Raw genomic sequence first — 9,009 nt, forward strand, 5'->3', positions numbered from 1 at the left:
CAGCACCTCCTGCAGGATGCCCTGCTCCAGGACCAAGTGAAGAAGCCACACCTTCTAGAGGCCGGGCACAGATGGGAGCTCGATCATCCTGGGAACACAGGCATTTGTGACTGAAAAAGCTCTGGGGGCCATGTCCAGCGTGCAGTGGCTGGGCTCTGACAACATGCGGCCACGGGGCTGACCCTCGCTGGCCATTGACAGTGGCGAGCAGGGTGGCCGGTGCTCTGTGTGGCCTGGGTAAGGGTTCTCAAGTCTCTCCTGGGCCTGGTGGAAGGGGATGCGAAGGCGTTGCCTCTGGACAGCATGAGGAAGCCACAGCAACTGATTCACAGGAAGAGTTTGTGAACACGGCGCAGACATCGGGCAGAGCCTGGGCTGTGCAGGAAGCAGGCCCGTGGGCATCGGCAGAGCTGCAACCACCATCCTGGCCCTGGATGCTGCCACATGCACCGTTCCTGCAGCTGCCTGCCTGCAGGCTCTGCACCCCACCCCAATTCTGGGAGGGTGCCCTGGCTGCACGGAGGCTGCGAAAGGCAGCATCTGGAGTCCCAAGCTTGGTGGGGTGGTGTGCCATGCCCTCTTCCACCAGGGCTCCAGAGGCCAGGATTCCCTCAACAGGACAGACGCTTCCCACAGACGGGTCCCGGGGTGTGGCCTCGGGGAGCTTGGGCTAACAGGACAGACGCTTCCCACAGACGAGTCCCGGGGTACGGCCTCGGGGAGCTTGTGCTAACGGGACAGATGCTTCCCACAGACAGGCCTCGGGGAGCTTGTGCTAACGGGACAGACGCTTCCCACAGACGGGTCCCGGGGTACGGCCTCGGGGAGCTTGTGCTAACGGGACAGACGCTTCCCACAGACGGGTCCCGGGGTACGGCCTCGGGGAGCTTGGGCTAACGGGACAGACGCTTCCCACAGACAGGCCCCAGGGTGTGGCCTCGGGGAGCTTGGGCTCAGGAACAACTTGGCTGCTGAGAGCAGGTTGCTGTGGAACCGGCTTCCTCCATCCAAGCTCTGAGTACCCCTCCATACCTGCTGAGTGGAGGAGCCCTCGCCGTATGCTAGGACCCTGGCTTCAACTTTCCAGCTCCAGGACCATGAGCCAAATAAACCTTGTTTCTCTCAAGTTACCCGGTCTCCGGCATTCCATCACAGCAGCACAAAGAAGCCTGCACTGAGGTGACACAGCTGGCCTCGTGGTGGGGCAGGCGTGGGCGGCCGTCCTCTGGCTCTTGGCTCGCTCTGAAGCAGTTTCTGGGGGAAGTCAGGTACAGCCCACAGGCGCTGCTGAGCCACGGGAGGCAGCAACCCTGCCCCCTTCCCGGTGGTCTGGCTCTTGTTCCTGCTCCCTGAGGCCCCGGGCACTGGCTGTCCCTCCGGGTGGCATTGTTGGTCCACAGGGTCCCAGTAGGGGCACTGGGCAGTAGGCCACGTGGCCAAGTCGTGGCAGGCTTCTGTTTGAGTGAGTGTGCGGTGAGGGGGCATCTTGGAAGAGGCCTACAGGCCGATGACCCCTTGGGTCGGGAGGTGGGAGTGGGGTGTAGAGGCCAGGGCTCCTCCCACTCGCGGGCTGCACAGAAGCAGGCGACCCTGGCCAGCTGACCTGCCTGACTTAGAGGGCCCTGGTGGTGGCCAGAGCTTCCAGGGGGGCCATGCATGGCCTCCCAGGATTCCAGCAGCCTCTGCTCCTGCTGGCAGCCCGTGGGCCCCTTCCCTCTTTTGTGGATATACCACCTTTGGGTGTCCCCAGGCCCGTGTGCCAGGGTGCAGAGCTGCCACGGTGGAGGGAGTAGGGGCTGGGGCCCTCCCTGAGCTCAGCATCTCTCTGGTCCCTGGACCCTTCCCTCGTGGTCACGCAGTTGCTGCTGCTGTGGTGGCCATCTCATGTTGAGGCCAGAAGACGGGGGGAGGTGAACAGACCGCCATACCTGTGTCTCTGACAGGACACGAGCTTTTCAGGTAGGCCCCGCAGACATGGCTGTGTCTGAGCCTGGGGGGCAGCTGGGGGTGTGGCTCCAACTCTCCTCGTGCAGGTTGGGGGCAGCCACCACCGCTGCCACCCCAGCTCCCTGGGCAGAACCTGGGCAGGGGACAGGGAGGCAACTGGGAGTAGAGGGCGGCAGTGACGGGCCACCTGCAGACGGGGGTGAGGGCCCGCAGCCGTGCACCCCCACCGGCAGACTGGGACGTGAGGGCCTGCAGCTGTGCACCCTCACCTGCAGCCTGGGGCATGAGGGCCCATAGCCGTGTACCCCCACCTGCACATGGGCGTGAGGGCCCGCAGCCGTGCACCCCCGCCTGCAGACTGGGACGTGACTGCCCGCAGCTGTTCACCTCCACCTGCAGACTGGGACGTGAGGGCCTGCAGCTGTGCACCCTCACCTGCAGACTGGGGTGTGAGGGCCCGCAGCCGTGCACCCCCACCTGCAGACTGGGATGTGAGGGCCCGTAGCCATGCACCCCCACCTGGAGACTGGGGTGTGAGGGCCCGCAGCCATGCACCCCCACCTGCAGACTGGGACGTGAGGGCCCGCAGCTGTTCACCCCCACCTGCAGACTGGGACGTGAGGGCCCGCAGCTGTGCACCCTCAGCCAGGGCCCTGCGAGCTTGTGCGTGTCTCAGCCAGGAAGCAGTAAGAAGGAGGGTGGTGGGACCTGCTGTGTGGGACGCGGCATCTGCTCACCCTGCCGTGCCTTCAGGGCTTTGTTGCAGATGTGGAAACTGAGGCAGATGCCCCGTCACCCAGAGCTACCCTAGGCCCTCGGAGTGTGGCTGAGCCTGCCCCACCAGCTGTGAACCTTGGACCCTTGTCAGTCCTCTCCAAGCTCATAGCTTCCTGTTCTGAATCTGGAGGCAGAGGAGGGGCACAGGGTCTCCTCCGAGGCCCTCAGATTGTGGGCGGGGGTGCAAGTGTGCATGGGCTGCAGGTGGGGATGTGTGTGCAGGTGTGGATGGGTACAAGTGAGGGGGGTTGTGCAGGCGTGGACGGGGTGTGTGTGGTGTGGACGGGGTGCAGGTGCAGGTGGGGATGTGTGCAGGTGTGTTTGGGGTGCAGGTACGGGGGTGTGCAGGTGTACGTGGGGTGCAGGTACGGGGGTGTGCAGGTGTACGTGGGGTGCAGGTACGGGGGTGTGCAGGTGTATGTGGGGTGCAGGTATGGAGGTCTGCAGGTGTATATGAGGTACAGGTATGAGGCTGTGGAGGTATGTTTGGGGTGTAGATATGGGGGTGTGCAGGTGTATATGGGGTGCAGGTATGGGGTGTGCAGGTATATATGGGGTGCAGGTATGGGAGTGTGCAGGTGTATATGGGGTGTGCAGGTGTATATGGGGTGCAGGTATGGGGTGTGCAGGTGTATATGGGGTGCAGGTATGGAGGTCTGCAGGTGTATGTGAGGTACAGGTATGAGGCTGTGGAGGTGTGTTTGGGGTGTAGATATGGGGGTGTGCAGGTGTATATGGGGTGCAGGTACGGGGTGTGCAGGTGTATATGGGGTGCAGGTATCGCTGTGTGGATGTGCCATTGCCTGGTGTATGGTGTGAGCAGTGGGGGTGTGTGAGTGTGTTGTGGTTTTCGTCTCCACCAAAATTTAGGGGTTGACCGTGGCCCCTGTGATGGTGTTAGGAGGGGTTAGCCTGTGACTGTCCTCGCGGACCAGACCTCAGGTGGCAGGGTCCTCTCACCCTCCCACCCCTCCACGTGAGGGCACCTCCGTCCCCTCCACAGGATGCAGCAGAAAGATGCCACCTTGGAAGCTGAGCGTAGCCCTGACCACACAGCAGACCTGCTGGCTTCTGAATCTTACACTTCCAGCCTCCCGAACGGCAAGAGATAAGTTTCTGTTCTTTAAAATGATGCTGTCTCAGGTATTTTGTCACAGCAGCACATGGGGACAAAGCCGGGTGTGCAGGTGTGTGTGTGCCGGGGGGTGGGTGTGTGCAAGGGTGTTGGAGAGTGTTTGCCTCAATTTTTAGACCACACTGCAGCCAGGATACCTGCAGGTGTCAGGGGACATTAACTTCAGACCTTGGTGAATAAAAGCCAGTGTTCCTGAGTTTGGCAAGAAAACCTTTGGAAGAGACCCTTAACAGCCACTCTGGGCTACAAGACGGGGCGTTTGTCCCATCCCTGCCCACCTTCCTGTCCCGACCCCAAAGGCAATGTCAGCAGCTGGCCAGCACCAGAGGCACTCAGATAGGAGTCCTTGGAGACCCCCGCCCAGGGGAACTGGAAATGCCTCGAATTCTGAGGGATGGGGCAGCAGGGACAGGAGGGGATCCTGTTAAACAGACTCGCTGGCTCTTCTCAGCAGAATCCCTTCCTTGGCATGGGTCCTGGTGAAACTGTGCCCCGAGTTCAGCCAGTGACCGAACTCCTGAGCTTACGGGACTGTCAATGAAACAACTTGCTGAAATGCGGAGACTCCCTCCCCTTGTGAGATTAAGGAAAAATGGGGCCAACATGTTTGCTCAGAACCAGCTTGCTGACATCACAGCCTGAATGTCACACGTGTTTCATGCTAACTCTGCCTGAATTTGCCGTGTGGTCCATGAGGCAGCATAAAGAGAACCGCCCAGGCCCAGGGACTTTGCAGACCTTCCCTTCCCTTCCATCCATCACCCACCAATCTCAGAATCCACCCTGAGCCTTTGGCCATGGCAGTGGTGCCTTGAACCCGGCACAGCGCAGGGAGGCCAATTTGAGTGGGACTTCTGTCTCCCTGGGGGTCAACTTTCAACGTAAAGCTTTTCTTTCCTCTCCCTGCCGTCAGTGCTGGTGTCTAGTGTGTGGGGCATCGAGCCCTTTTCACTGTGTAACAAGGGAGCCCTCACGGTGGGCAGCGGAGGCGGCTCTGCTTTGGAGTGCCCCGTTCCTGCCCTGCCCCTGCCCCTACTCTGCCCCTGCCCCTTCCATCCCCTACCCCCGCCCCCACGAGCAGGGCCAGAGCAGCGCCCTCCTGTGAGAACAGACTCAGCTGTCCAAACCCAAAGAACGGACTTCCAGACCTGGAGAACAGCAAAGTGAGACTTTTAATGACGGTCTTGCAAGATCAGGTGTGAGAGGGGCAGGCACACCCAGCTCGGTCACAAACAAGCCATTGATCCCCTCGTGTGCGGGCCCCTCCCCCGGTTCCTCATAGGCTGAGTACCATGGGGGTCGCCACAGTCTTCCCGGACTCCCGGACGTCGTCTGTAAGTTGTTGGGCAGGGGCGTTAGGGGTTTGTTTTAGGGGTGTACCGCTGCGTTTTGTTGCCCCCCACAAAGCACGGCAATCCCAGTCAGCTCCGGGGCCCTTCAAATATTTGGCTTATGACTTACATCGCTGGCAGGCTGATGAGAACAGACAAAAGCTATTTTGCAGACTAGTGGACTTTGACGTTAGACTAAACTACTTTGGTTCAGGTGAGGGCACGTAAGTGGGTGGGAAGGTGGGAAGGGGGAGGCCGACAAGCAGGCTGCTTCTGGGGTTCGCTGACCTAAGACAGCTCAAGGCACCTTGTCTTGGAAATGGACCATGGTTTAGGTTTTCTTTCACCTGCACCGAGTCGGCTTCACGTGTTTCCTCCCTCCTCATGCCCCCTTGCTCTGCTTCATCCTCCCAACCACCACGGCTTTCTTTATGAGGTGTCCTGGGTTCCGTGGCTGCCGTGACGACCAGGGACGCCACTCACTTCGTGCTTTGGTCTGGAGTGAGCGACGGCTGATTGTCCCTTGCTCATTATCCCTGACCTGCGATGGACGTGACGTCCCTTGCTCTTTATCCCAGACCTGCGAGACAAGGAACTGAGTTCTGGCGGTAAGGGAAGTGGGGGCTCACCTTCCCGTGTTCCCAGAAGGCAAATGCAATCCCTGCAGTCCTTAAGGAGTCAAGCAGTAAATGGAACACGGCAAGATTGTCCGGGACTCAGGCTGTGAGGCTGTGTCTCATGCGGGGCTCAGAGAAGACGTTTCCGCTGTGGGGGGTAGGGGACTGGGGGGTGGCATCCAAGGTGGGGTGGCATCCAAGGCTCCCCACGGAAGAAGCATGGCTGAGCAGGCCATGACGGGGATGAGGACACACTCGGGGGTCAGTGGGGGATGAGGACACACTCAGGGTCCAGAGTGTGACAAGGACTCGCTCGCGGTCTGGAGGGGGACGAGCACACGCTCGGGGCCTGGAGGGGGGACGAGCACACGCTCGGGGCCTGGAGGGGGGACGAGCACACGCTCGGGGCCTGGAGGGGGGACGAGCACACGCTCGGGGCCTGGAGGGGGGACGAGCACACGCTCGGGGCCTGGAGGGGGGACGAGCACACGCTCGGGGCCTGGAGGGGGGACGAGCACACGCTCGGGGCCTGGAGGGGGGACGAGCACACGCTCGGGGCCTGGAGGGGGGACGAGGAACGGCTCGGGGCCTGGAGGGGGGACGAGGACACGCTCGGCGCCTGGAGGGGGGATGAGGACACGCTCGGGGCCTGGAGGGGGATGAAGGGTGTGAGGACATGCTCAGGGGGACATTGTCAAGGGCAGGGACAGGGTCAGGACAGACTCAGGTACCAGTGTCATAAAGGCAGGAACGGGGATGAGGAGGACAGACTCAGGATCACAGTGTCATACACAGGTGGGAACAGGAAAGACTTGGGAGGGCACAGTGTCTTAAAGGCCTGAGAGGTTGGGATGGGCACCTGTGTTCTCTGGGGTCCGTGTAGGGCTGGTTCTCATGTGCAGTGTTGTAGAGGGAGGCCTAGTCAGAGAAGGGGGCAGTTGCCCCATTCACACATGGGGGCAGACAAGAGGCGTCTGGGTCCACCATGCAGGATTGTGCCGTAGCCCCGGGCAGCACGGCGAGTTCCCTGGGCATCGGTCCAGTGTCATAAAACAGGGTGGGGGGGTGGCATCAGCCTCAGTCATGCCAACTTCCCGAACCCACCACGTAGCACGGTGAGTTCCCCGGGCATCGGTGTGGCATCAGTCATGGGGCGCCCATCCAGCCTCAGCCATGCCAACTTCCCGAACCCAACATTACATGTCTTCTGTGTCAAGGCACACGGATGTGCCTTTCACTTGAATTGAATTGTGTGTGGGAGTGTGTGCACTGTGGTGTGTGTGGCATTTTCTGGGGGGTGTGGCGTATGTGGTGTGTGCAGTGTGTGTGATGTGTGTGATGTGTGGTGTGTGGTTCATGTGGTGTGTGGTGTGCAGTGTCATGTGTGTGGCATGTGGTGCCTGTGTGGTGTGTGGTGCGTTTCTGGTTGGCATCTGGTACGTGTCATGTGGTGCACGTGCAGTGTGGTGTGTGTGTGTGTGATGCAAGTGTGGTATGTGGTTGTGTGGTGTGTGGTGCGTGTGTGGTATGCAGTGTGTGGTGCGTGTATGACATTTGGTGCCTGTGCAGTGTGTGGTGTGTGTGTGGTGCCTGTGTGGTGTGTGCTGCATTTCTGGTTGCCGTCTGGTACGTGCTGCATGGTGCATGTGCAGTGTGTGGGGTGTGTGTGGTGTGAGTGTGGTGTGTGTGGTTTGTGTGGTGTGTAGTGCATATGTGGTGCAAGTGTGTGTGTATGTGTGTGTTGTGTGTGCCTTGTGTGTGTTCTGTATGTGTTTGCAGTGTGGTGTGAAGTGTGTGTGTGCGTGGCGCGTGTTTGTTATGTGGTGTGTGGTACATGTGCGTGTGTAGTGTATGGACATGTATGTTGTGTACGGACACACAGTGTGTTTAGTGTGTATGGTGTGGTGTGTGGTGTATGTGGTATGTGCTCTATGAGGTGTGTTGTATGGTATGTGGTGATGTGTGGTGTGTGCTGTATACTATGTGATATGTGTGGTGTGGGCTGCGCGTGGTGATATGTGTGGTGTGTGGTATGTGTGCTGTGTGCAGTGTGTGGTGTGGTACATGTGGTATGTGGTGTGTGTTGTGTGCTATATGTGATGTGTGGTGTCTGGTGTGTGTTATGTGTTGTGCGGTATGTAGTCTGTGTGGTGTGTGGTCTATGGTGTGTGTGTTGTGTGTTCTGTGGTGTGTGTGGTCTGTGGTGTGTGGCATGTGGTGTGTGGTCTGTATGGTGTGTGTGTTGTGTGTGTGGTGTGTCTTGTGGTCTATGTGATGTTTGTGGTGTGTTGTGTGTAGTGTGTGAGGGTTCTCACAGCCCATGGTAGGATGGAGGCTGAGTGTGAATTGAGGGAAGGAGCTGTCCTGGCATCTTCCATGGCTGTCTTGAGGGCTATATCTCCCTCCCCCGCCCCGCCCTCGCTGCCCTCCTTGGGGTGATGGCCTGCGCCTGCTGCTGGGTGGCTCGGCTGTGCTGGGCCTGTGCGGATCCCGTGCGGAGACGTCCCTGCGCTGGTGAGCTTGGGGTTCCCATGCCCCTGTGCATGGTGTAGATTTGTTTTGTTTTGGATTTAATGTAGATATAATTTTAGATTAATTGACTCCCAATGTTTAACTGTGATAATTTGTCAGGGAACTATTCTTTACATAATTCTTTTGGAAAAGATTAACTGCGGGTGTACTCTGAATATTCACACGTCCCGAAAGTACCTGCTTTCTCTCAAACTGTGTCCTTTGGCCAGGTCCATTTTAGATTAAAATGCTCTCACAACTTGAAGAATTGCTTTATGTTGTGTTGTTTTAAAACACGGATGCAGTACAATGTGTAGGTATCCACATGTTGTAATTAATCTCTTTTGTTTAATCCTGAGAGCTCTTGCAGGATTTTGCTCTATATCCTGTAGTTCACCTTTTCACTGGCATGGATGTGTTTCCTTTTCCAATCGTCCTTTCGGGCCCTCGGTGCAGTGTTCACCTGAAGGCTTCCATCTTCTCTAAGTTCCTCACTGTTTTGTTTCTCTCACGTACTCTCCATCTTCCTCTTCTGAAATCCCAGCAGATGATCACGTGTCTCCAAGTTCAAGGCTCTGCGCCACTGAGGACTCCCTCCCCTCCTCTCTGCTCTGAGATCTGTGATCATTCCTTCAGCGTCCACGTTACCGCGCCACTGAGGACTCCCTCCTCTCCTCTCTGCTCTGAGATC

The sequence above is a fragment of the Sapajus apella genome, unplaced genomic scaffold, assembly GCF_009761245.1.
Source record: "Sapajus apella isolate SASKATOON/1434 unplaced genomic scaffold, GSC_monkey_1.0 scaffold11, whole genome shotgun sequence".
NCBI classification, from domain to species: Eukaryota; Metazoa; Chordata; class Mammalia; order Primates; family Cebidae; genus Sapajus; species Sapajus apella.